This window comes from Myxine glutinosa, chromosome 8, assembly GCF_964187855.1.
Source record: "Myxine glutinosa chromosome 8, kmMyxGlut1.1, whole genome shotgun sequence".
NCBI classification, from domain to species: Eukaryota; Metazoa; Chordata; class Myxini; order Myxiniformes; family Myxinidae; genus Myxine; species Myxine glutinosa.
The window spans coordinates 90547990-90560191 of record NC_136268.1 but is presented as its reverse complement, the minus strand read 5'-3'; positions in this window follow the sequence as shown (position 1 = coordinate 90560191).

The following is a 12202-nucleotide window of genomic DNA, read 5'->3' as shown; positions in this document are numbered from 1 at the left end:
AGGACTTTTCCACCCGTTTGGCGGGGCGGGTGATCTTTTCCAAGGTCGACCTCATTCGGGGCTACCACCAGGTACCCGTCCGGCCGGCCGACGTGCCAAAGACGGCGGTAGTTACACCTTTTGGCCTCTTCGAGTTCCGTCGCATGCCGTTCGGCCTTAAGAACGTGGCCCAGGCCTTCCAGCGGCTGATGCACAGCGTGTTGCGCGACCTCACCTTCCTTTTCGTCGACTTGGATGACATTCTCATCGCCAGCACTTCCCGGGTGGAGCACCTCATCCACCTGCGCACGCTTTTTGAGCGCCTCGGCCAGCACAGCCTCATCATCAACCCGGCGAAATGCCAGTTTGGCATAACGGCCATTGACTTCCTGGGGCACCGCATCACGAAGTGTGGGGCCGTCCCGCTGCCTACCAAGTTGGAGGCAGTCACAAGGTTCCCGCGCCCCCGCTCCATCAAGGCCCTACAGGACTTTTTGGGAATGGTAAATTTCTACCACCGGTTCGTGCCTCGCGCCGCCCAACTCATGCGCCCCCTGTACGAAGCCCTCCGGGGCAAGCCGGCCAAGCACGACGTCGCCTGGATCACAGTGATGGACGCGGCGTTCACGGGCGCTAAGCTGGCCCTCGCCAACGCGACCATGCTGGCGCGCTCGACGCACCCATCGCCCTCACCACGGACGCTTCCGACTACGCAGTGGGCGCCGTGCATGAGCAGTGGGTGAACGGGGCTTGGCAACCGCTGGCCTTCTTCAGCCGGCAGCTTCGCCCTAACGAGCGCAAGTATAGCGCTTTCGACCGCGAGCTCCTCGGCCTTTACCTGGCCATTCGCCACTTCCGCCATCTTTTAGAGGGCCGCCCGTTCACGGCGTTTGTGGACCACAAACCCCTGGTCTTCGCCATGGCCAAGGTTACGGAGCCGTGGTCGGCCCGCCAGCAGCGCCACCTCTCCGCCGTGTCCGAATTTACGACGAACATCCGGCATGTGGCCGAACAACGCTGTGGCCGATTGCCTCTCCCGGTCCGGCGTGAACGCCGTCCACCTGGGTGTGGACTTCGCCCGCATGGCGGCCGACCAGACCACTGACCCCACGGTGCAAGCCCTCCGGACAGCGGACACAGGCCTGCGGTTGGCCCACGTCCCCTTCGAGGACACAGGCACGGTTCTCCTGTGTGACGTTTCCCTGGGCCAACCTCGCCCCATCGTGCCCACCGGATGGCAGCGGCACATTTTTGACGCCCTCCACGGCCTTTCCCACCCGGGCCGGAAAGCATCACAGAAGCTCGTGGCAGCAAAGTTCGTCTGGCACGGGATCCGTAAGGACGTCTGTGACTGGGCCAATGCCTGTGTCGCCTGCCAGCGCGCGAAGGTCCACCGGCACACCCAGGCCCCGTTGGCACCATTCGACGTGCCCGCGCGGCACTTCGACCACGTCAATGTGGACCTGGTGGGACCCCTTCCCTCCTCGCGGGTCTTCACCCACCTCCTCACACTGGTGGACAGGACCACCAGGTGGCCGGAGGCCGTCCCGCTGGCATCAACAACATCCGCCGACGTGGCGCAGGCCTTCATTGGCACCTGGATTGCCCGTTTCGGCACGCCCTCGGACATCTCCTCCGACAGAGGCCCGCAATTCGCCTCCGAGCTTTGGGGCGCGGTCGCCCAGGCTTTGGGGGTCAAGGTACACTGCACCACGGCCTACCACCCCCAAGCCAACGGCTTGTGCGAGCGGTTCCACCGCTCGATGAAGGCTGCTCTCAGGGCCAGCCTCCAGGACGACGGTTGGGCCGACGGGCTCCCGTGGGTACTATTGGGCCAACGAACGGCCCCCTAAAGAGGACCTCCAGGCTTCCACCACCGAGCTGGTCTATGGCCAGCCACTGCGCATGCCGGGCGAATTCATCCCTGACGCCACCGGCCCCTGGTCCGCGGCTCGCCAACGCTCGGTCCTCCAGGAGGCCGCCAGGAGATTTGCCCCCTTGCCCACGTCCCACCACGGCTGCCCCAAACCCCACATCCCCCCAGCACTTCGCACTGCGGAGTACGTTTTTATCTGGCACGACGCACAACGGGGACCGCTCCGGCCGCCGTACGATGGACCTTTCCGGGTCCTGAAGAGGGACGACAAGTCATTCATCATCGACATCGGCGGCAAGCCGGACCGCATCTCCGTGGACCGCCTCAAGCCGGCCCATTTGGACCTCGACCAACCTCCACAGTTGGCCCTTCCTCCACGACGGAGCCGTCCCCCGTCAACCAAGCCCCCCGCCTGACCATCCACCGCCACGCCACCTACCACCCCCACACGAATCGCCACGGGTCGTTTCGGCCGTGTCATCAAGACCCCCCTCAAACTGACTCTCCCGGTGCATGTTAATTCTGGGGGGGTGCATGTCGCGGTTAACGGAAGCATGACACAATTACCTTGCACCGGCCGATGACGCAACCGGCGAGCGGTCACTTGTCCGGACTCGCCCGGGAAAGGCAAGTCTGGACACGCCCGGGCGAACACTTGGCTTACCTATTTGCATACCACGCCCTGCCTGAGAGGCGTGGCTTTTGTGTGTTGAGCTTTACTTATAAATTGCCGCCCGTTCGATGGGCTGATTCAGTGCTTTTGAGTTCTTTCGAGTGAGCTGGAAATAAATAGCTCAGTGAAACTTCGTTCCTGGCGTCGTTTATTTTGTCCGGTTTTATCGTGCGAGCATAGCTCCCACAATATAACTAACTCGGGAACTCCTACTGGCATAGATGTGAATTCACCTGGGCAAGGCTGGGGGCAGGTTCCATAACCGTCATGAGGACAAATGGGCACTTTTGGGTTTCATTTTTCGAGTTCAGTGAAAATATCCCAAAGTTGAACAAGCGTTATTGGATGGAAAATTCTCTGCAGATACTAGTAGGTAATTTCTAGGTTTACAAGTTTTATCTTCGTAGATCGTTTGAGAATTTCTATTGTATTTAGCTAATGGAGTGCCTGGGCCACCATCCCTACATAAGAAGTCGGTAAGACTACTCTATAATGATTAAACATATTGTTATGTATTTGGGGGTAGGGGAGAATATCTAGATCCAGGTAGATCTGCATAGGTAGGTGCTCCGTTGATCGTGATAGAAGAACCATCTCGATGTACAGTAAGTCAGGGACCTGTAGCCCGGATGTCGGATAAGTTGGATATTTGTCCCTGTTACGAGGGGGCGGTGATGCTAATTAGTTCAGGGATTATGGGTAAAATTCCCTTGTATGTCATCCCCCCTGTCGCTATCCCGTTGTCCCTTTTGGCACCGCACCATAGACACTTAGCTCGGCCTTTAGCTGCACACAATAATTAAATCGCCCCTTACAATGACTGATGATAAAACCGGAAGAAACAAGCAGGAAGTGGCCGCGTTTGCCATGAAAGACAAACATCGTGCAAGGCAGGCAATAGCCAAGCTCAGGAGGACTCTTGATTGAAGGGGGGAGGGGCGAACAAAGAGCAGAGCGCCGATTGGCAGGGTAAGGAAGGGCTCGTGATTGGCCACCGGCCAATGACACCAAAGGCGCAAGACGCTCGGCCAATCAGTGCGGAGGGCGCGAGGCACTGCCAGCAAGCTATGCGGGGATTGGTAGGGAGGACGAGACGGCCAGTAAAACGACTCGCTGGCGGACATTTTCTCTCTCTCGTTCTGGCTTCCTTCCTGTCTGGACCTTCTTCTGCCCCTTTGCCTTCTTGCGCTTGGACCCCTTTGTGCACGTGGATCTCCTGCCTGCCCTAAACTTCCCTTGCGGTCGGCGAACACCGCTGCTGTGCGACGGACATTGGAGAGGCGTTGGGGCGCCGTTGAGTTTCCTCTCCTGGTGCCTGCGTGTGAATGCTGTGTGGCATGGGACAGATCGAGCCGCGGGGCCGGTGTTCGCGCCAGCAGACTGACTGTGTGCTTCACGCCAACCGAAGCGCGTTGGACGATAGAGCTGCACAACCTGACGGTTCCTGACTGAACCACAAAGATTAGACACGCATTCACCACACAACGGTTTCTTTATTTATCCTCCCCATCTGTGTGTATTTGAAATCTGTGCGGGGACGTCCCGATATAGGGGTTTAGTTATTTATCGGCACGGTTCTTTTGTTTTCGGAGTCCGGCAATAAAGCCACATTTACTTTTTGTACATAAACTCCGTTTTCGTGTGACTTAATTGATTTTAGGTTGAAGACGCCTGCGACCGTGAAGGTAAGTCGGCTTTCTCCCCCAACCCCCTTCTCGTGTATGATCCGCCATCAATTGGAAACGCCTCAAAGTAAGCTCGAATCCATCCATGGACGCTCTGTCTTAACTGAGAGCGTCCGCATGACAATATTAACCTACCATATTTTTGTCATTGAAATCAATATTTTTCCACCAGATGTCCGGGCTTCGACTTATCTAAGGTAAGACATTTAATTGCATAAATGTGTAGTGACTTCTAATTCGGGTGAGCCATGTGACGAATCTGGAATCGAGAAATCTCTGATCGAGTTAACGAACGAGTCGTGCGGCGAATCTGGAATCGAGAAACCTCTGATGGAACTATCAGACAAGCCATGTGTAACCGGGTCTCCGTAACCGAGGTGCCGAGGGATAATTAAATTAGAACGCCGGGGATGATTACAAGTACAGTATTTGTACGAAGAAGAATCTTGTGTGGAGAAAACGAAGAAGGCTAATCATAGCTGCAAAGCTGGGTGAACAAACAATGATTGTATTACAATGTGTCAAGTATTCATGTTTATTTAGGAGTGTGACAAAATGCAATGGGTTATGAGCCAGGGCTGATAAGGTGATAAGTAAAAAAAAAAAAATGTATTGGTTTATGGTTGCCGTCCGCTTCCTTTTTAAGGCTGCCTCATTTTTTTTTTTGATATTCACTGCTTACTGAAGTACCTGGCATTGCACCGGTGGGTGGAAGGGTGGAGGTGTGGGGGTGAATGGGGATGGGAAGGGGGTAGGAGGAGGGAAGTTGTTGGGGGAGAGATATGCTGTATATATCTCTTTTTATGAGGGGGCTTTGACAAACACCTCCGTTTTGGGGAAGGGAGGGAGAAGGGAAGAAGACAAATTTGCCCGTGCGAAATGTGCTTTAAACTCAACGTTGCCCAGGTAAAAGACGAATTTGGACTACCCTCTGCCACAATCACCACCAGGTGGTGCTACATGATACACATTTACGTAGAGAGCGTAAGCAGCTCCCCCCCACATTCCCACGCGAGGCTCCAGCCACTTAGCCTATGTTATCCCCCACACAAAGATGTGTTTGCACCTGGAGTTTGGAGTTTGTAACTTAAAAGATGAGAGAGAGAGAGAGAGAGAGAGAGAGAGAGAGAGAGAGAGAGAGAGAGAGAAGAAAGAAAGAAAGAAAGAAAGAAAGAGACAGAAAAAAAAAATCGAAAGCCAAACCAAAACCAACCAACCAAATTCAAAGAAAACAATCAACAGTTGCACAAACATTTACATGATAAATAAGCAAATAAACAAGCAAGTATTAAGGAAAACGACTACATAGGCGCCCGCGGAACTACGTAACTTCCGGTTAGTGCACCCTTCCCGACAACAGTCACGTGATTGGATACGTTGAAAACAAACCACAAAAGGGCACGTGTTACAGCCAGAAATTATGGAAACGGTGTAGGTTATTTGATCATAACTCGCTTAATTCTTGTCTGATCTTTAAAATTGTAACTTTCCGACAAGCTAGAAGTAATTCTCTTTCTAACAATATGAAGTTTTATGAAAAATATTACGAAATGTTTGTATAGCCGCCCGCGGAACTTCCTTTACTTCCTGTTAGTGCACCCTTCGCGACAACAGTCACGTGATTGGATTACACAGGCTAACACCTGTAACATTGGCGGTAGGCCTTTCCCCGTTCTGGGCGTTGGTTATCGCGATAAAATTTGGTTTCGTTTTTTTTTCCCCCTCTCTTCATCGTTAATCCTGCATCTTGCCGGAGTATAGACGTTCCACTTTAAATCATATTTATTTTCTTTCGTTTGGTTTAATTATTACTGCGGTACCCTTTCCTTTTTTTCATTTTAATCTCCTCAACCCGAGTTGTTAGGGTAAAAGTAAAACGGAGTTCCTTTGTTTTAGTTATGGCGATGACTCGTTCGCAGCAAGACGCTGCGTTCGAATCGTTAACCCGTAAACATACTCTGGTTTGTGTCCCTCCTGAAGGGATTCCGACCGAAGAGATCGTCTTGGCGGTTGGAGAAGTTATCGGAATTGAACATGTACGTATGAACCAGAAGGTCGTGGTTTTTGTTGCGGATGAGCATCTGGTTCACGATGTCGTGAGTTAACCACAGAGAGTGGACACTTTGTCATGGCCTCCCCGATGGATGTCCCGGCAATGAAAATAATCGTCTCAAATTGTCCTCCCTTCGTGTCCAATGAAAAACCCGTGTCTGTTTTGTCTCGATATGGTACAATCGTTTCGAGAATCTCGATGATCCCCCTCGGGTGCCGCCATGAAAAAGCGAAGCACGTGATGAGATTTCGATAGCAGCTTCACATGGTTCTTCCAGACCATGGGGATGATACGGGTTTAAAGGTTTCATTTAAGATTAAAATTGATGACGGTGATTATCAAATGTATGCTTCATCAGCGACTTTGACATGTTTTCTTTGTGGGGTGTTTGGGCATTTAAAGAGATTTTGTCCGAAAGCTGCTTCTTCAAAGTGTGGGGAAGCAGGACACGTTGATCAAGATTGTAAAACGGTTAACAACCCACTACCTCGTGTGGTGGAGGAGGTGACACCCAGTGTCTCAAATGTTTCCGCTGACACTGTGTCCTTAGAGTGAGGAGGGTAAAGAGGATTTTGTGACTGTGGCAAAAAAACGTAGAGCCTCTGCTCCTCGTGGCCCCACTAGTGCCCCCAAAGTAGTTGTACTAGATACGAGTGGTGCAGTAGCTGAGGAACCTCAAGATAGTGAGGAAAAAGATGGATTACCCTCCAATGATGGAATTTTAATCCAAAGTGCACAAGGTGGTACGGTTCTATCAAATAGTTGTACAAATGAAGGGTCTATTATTATTTGTGAGACATTGGTTGAATGTAAGGAGATATCAGCATCATCATCATCATCATCACCACTGCCTGAGCCTCAACAAAATAGTGCGTCAATCCTTCCCAATGTTCCCACTGCAACAAATGATCAGAATACAGTTTGTTTGGCCCCGACAGAGGTGCCCGATGTAGGGTTAGGGAAGTCTGGAACCCAGACCAATAACTAGATGGTATTCATAGAATACTTACCCTGCACCTTCAACTCAGTGTGAGCCAACTCTTCTGTTTTTGAACGTTTTTTCTTTCTTTGATCCGATATGGCTGCCAGACCATGTCAGCGATGACATCATAAATTTATATTTTCTAATATAATTGTTGCATAGATCACACTCAATAAATTTCAAACTCATCAGACTAAGCCCATTTGTCCCTGTCAAATTATGACGTCATAATTATGGCACAAATGACATCATTGTTAACAACACCTATTCCCCATATGGAGTTATTTACAATGAGCCATGTTTCAAATTTTTCCATTGAGTGGTTTTGGAGATATGATCCACCACGCGGTGACCCGGGTTGCCCCGTGATTTTTTTACCATTTTACATAATTAATTAATTAATTTTAGGGGGAGTGTAACCCGGGTTCGCGTGATAGGAAAATCCTTTGTGTCACACACAAATCCTGGAAAATGTTTGATAGTATTCGTTTGTATATTGGAACGCAAGAAGTGGAAGCGGTTGATTATGTCTATGCTACATCTGAAATGATGAAATATACACTAAATTCGTTTCGTGATGGAATGGGTAAGGGGTCTGTTGAGGGTTTTATTCCTGATATGTCAACGGCAAAAGACGATGACCATGGTTATAGGCAAAGGAAGGCAATGTATAACGATGATACAAAAGCTGAGAATAGTTTTACCGTAGTAGTACCCCTTAAAGGTATATTTGGATTTTGTGATTATGATAAAGTTCTGTACGGGCTTAAAATTAGATTTCAACTGCAAAGGAATGATAATGAAAATAGATTGCTTTTTGGAGCTGCAAATGCTTTCGGCGCTAACAATTAATTTGTTATTAATGACATGTGTTGGTATATCAACGAATATACCCCCAATCTTAAAACGGAAGAGATGTTGAATAGAAGACTTAACTCAAAGACCCCGCTAAATGTATCGTACCTTAAAAGAAGATGTCAACATGTTAAATTGGAACACACTACCTACACTTGGAATTTGGGTGTTTTGGAAGGAAAGCCTTGATACCTGTGGCTTAGTTTTAAGAAACCAGATGGAGATACTGCTACTGATAAGAATAATGCGTTGAGTGATAATGCTAAGGTAAAACAACTTCGGGTTTCTCTAGATGGAACATTTTACCCGCGAGATAGATTGGAAATTAATTGGGAAAAAAATGATTATGCTGAAGCCTACAAGTCTTACCAAAAGGTGTGTGAAAGCAACGGTAATAAGGATCCCATTTTGGACATGGCATTCATTCATTCAATTCATTCATTTTGGACATGGCAGCATTTAAAAGTCTATATACAATCTATGTGATTGACCTGAGTGCTCAAAAGGAAACTATAAAGTCTAATAGAGTGGATACTTCACTATACATTGAAAGAGGAGAGAATGAAGAAGTTGATGCATATTGTTTGCTCTTGGAAGAAACAGAACTACAGATTAATACGGATAATGGTGTTATGATTAATATCACATAAGTAATAAATAGAAAATTTGTATGTTTATGGGGTATTGAAGATTTTTTTCTCATATAACTAGAAAAAAATCTTTTCATAATAAATAAAATGAGTGAAGTTCCAAATGATGTATATGTTAATCAAACAAATCGTGATAAACTATCCTCTTGTATTCAAAATCAAAAACCTTGTATGATTAACGTTCATACAATTCAAAGAAAAGGCGATATAAGAATTAGTGTTTTGCTCACAAAAGTACAGGTGGGAAAACTAAATAGTACCGGTTCACTTAGTTTTAAAATGACAAAACCAATGTTGAAGAAATATTCAATAAAGGAAACAGACGGAGGATTTCCTCCATTTCTAATTCCTCTATTTGCTAGTTTAAGTGCAGCGGGGGCTTTGACGGGTGGTATTTTGGCAGTGGTAAAAGCTTCTAACGAAAAGAAAGCACAACTAAAAGCTCAAAAAGAATTGGAAAGACAAATTAGTGGAAGCGGTGTAATCAGTGGAAACGGTGTAATTGTAGATTTTGCTGAAAAACTTGAAAGCCTACCTGATAAAGCGAGATCGTTAGTTGGAGATATGCTTTCTTCTATCGCACAGGCTGGTGTAAAACTAACTAAAAGGGGTAATGGATTATATCTTTCTCATAAATAAAAATCATAAATAAAATGGAGGAGTGGTTTAAACAATTTGGAAAGAATACAACGTCAAATATACACCTCGATAAATATTGTAAAAAACTAAAACTCGACAACGTAAGTATTTGTATGAGAGATGAATTACCAAAGATAGATAAAAATACAAAGAATATTATTATGAATTTAGATGATAATAATGGGAATGGGTCTCATTGGGCTTGTATTCATAATAGTCTAGATAAATATTATTTCGATAGTTATGGACTTGCACCACCTCTTGAAGTAATTAACTTCTTACAGAATGGTGTTTATCAAACATTTCAAGTCCAAGAAGTAAATTCCAAATGTTGTGGGCAATTATGTTTATATGTATTATTTCACCTCAACAATAATATAAATTTTTATGATATTATTTTTGATCTTATATAAAATGACTTACATTGGAAAAGATGGGTCTATCTTTAGAGCTTCCAAATATATGGGTATTGATTTGTCAAATTATTATACAAAGGCACAAGCCGAATGAACGAAATATAATATAACTAAAAATATTGATATGGGAAATACTTATAGAAACTAACCAATTATCCGAGCCCCACAGATGATAATGACTTGGTGAGATTAAGTGATTTAGCAAAATATTCTACAGCGCGTTTTGTTAAACAAGTAGAATTTACAGCCACAACACCCAGTTCTCCAGACCATACACCTTTTCTTATTAAATTTAACCATCAACCTACAATTGAATTTTATAAAAAAGGACATATAGTTAATATGCGAATAAATAAATGGGGGTATGATATGTTTGATTTAGGGTATACTTGGTTCTTTTCAATAAACTTGGAAGACCTACATGATTTTAATTGGTCTCATAAAGAAGACTATTACCCACTTGGTGAGTATAATGAGATATGTGGAAGCACAATTTGTAACCAACAAATACACGATTTCAAGACTAAAAAAATATATGATAGCAAAGCAATGGTTTGCATGACAAAGAAGGAAGACAATCGGATAAATATACAAAGCCGAGGAATACAAACAGATTTGGTGGTGGGAAGATGGGGCGGCATTACCTGTCATATTATTAATCTCATGTATATTTCAAAAACGTAATTTTTTATTTAATTCGAAATTAAATAATTTCAAATTATCATAGTTAACAAAGTGGAATCATTTATAATGTATATTCCTATTTCTATGTAGTCACCCCTGCTACCCAATCCTCCCTTGCTGCCCTTACCACCCCTTCTATTGTTGCCGTTACTTCCTCCTCTTCCTTTGTTACCCCTTCCTTTGTTACCCCTTCCTTTGATACCCTTACTGCCCTTGTTACCCTTGCCCCTGCTGCCTTTGCTACCCTTACTGCTTTCTTTGCTACCCTTGCTGCCCTTTCTTCCTCTTCCTTTGTTACCCATGCTACTCCTACTACCCCTTCCTTTGTTACCCCTGCGACTTTGTTACCCCTGCGTTACCCTTTGTTACCCCTGTGACTCCTACTACTTCCTCCTTTGTTACCCTTGTTTCCTCCTCTACCCTTGCTACCCCTTCCCCTACCCTTACCCCCTCCTTTGCTGCCCTTGCTATCCAATCCTCCCTTGTTTCCCCCTCAACCCTTTTTGCCTTTGCGTACCTTTCCCTTATCTTCACCATCATTCTTTCCCGCATTAACTCCTCTATTTCCCCCTTTCCCCTATTTCCCCCTATTTTTCCCTAAAGTCTCCCTTTCATCACTCTCTTCTTTCTCCCTTTCCTCCTTCATCTTCTCCCATTCCTCCTTCATCTTCTCCAATTCCCCCTTCATCTTCTTCTGTTCCTCCCTCTCCTTTTCCTCCTTCTCCTCCTTCTCCCTCTCCTCCTGCTCCTTTTTCTCCTTTTCCTCCTTCTTCCTCTCTTCCTCATCCCTTGTTATCCTTAAAGCATCTCCCCAGAGAACATTATACATATATTCATCTGGATTTTGGGCTATTCTTGTATTTATAATTATTTTTCTCATAATAGGATACCAATAGGATTTGTTAATATTTTCTAAAAGAGCTTTATATTTCATAACTTTGAGAAGTTCATTTTTATTTAATATTTTAACCAAGTCTCTATTTGTGGGTTTTACAATATCTGTATATGGCCAATCCTTAATTACAAAATTTCCCTGTCTGTGTTCCAAGTCATAAGGAATTAAAAATTTTGCCCCCTTTTCTTGTAAGTATCCTTGAATACAAAAATTCGAATTCTCCTGAAGTAGTTTTCTTGCCATTTTAATATAAAATATAAAAATTATTAATCATCTTCAATTGGATCAAGAATTTTTTTTTACCGTGCCTATAACGCTATTACAACATAAAAATAACGGTTTGAGGGTAGTATTCTCATTCATTTCTGCATATATTGCAATAGGATTACTCGAAATAGAACCAAGTTTCCCAATACGTGTAAATTGTTCTGATTTAAAATAACCATGATAATCTAATTGATCAGTTAGCAGCTCCGCCTCCCTTATTTCTGAATTTCTGAAAGAAATAATTTTTAAAATATGTGCCATCTCAAAAATAAAATAAAGAGTATTATTATTACATTTTATTTCGATGGTTGGCACTTTAAACGATCGACAGTGAATTAAAACTTGTCATTGAAATAGGGGTTGGAACCGTTTGATACGTTTGAATATTTGTGGGAATTATATTTTGAATGGATTCTATATTAATCCTGAGCCACGTGTTAGAATTATCAACCAACGACTTTACATCAACGATAAATTCAAAAGGTGTTTCCATTTTAAAAACGAGCTCTGTTTTATTTTTGATACATTTGAAAAACTGTTTTATGTGT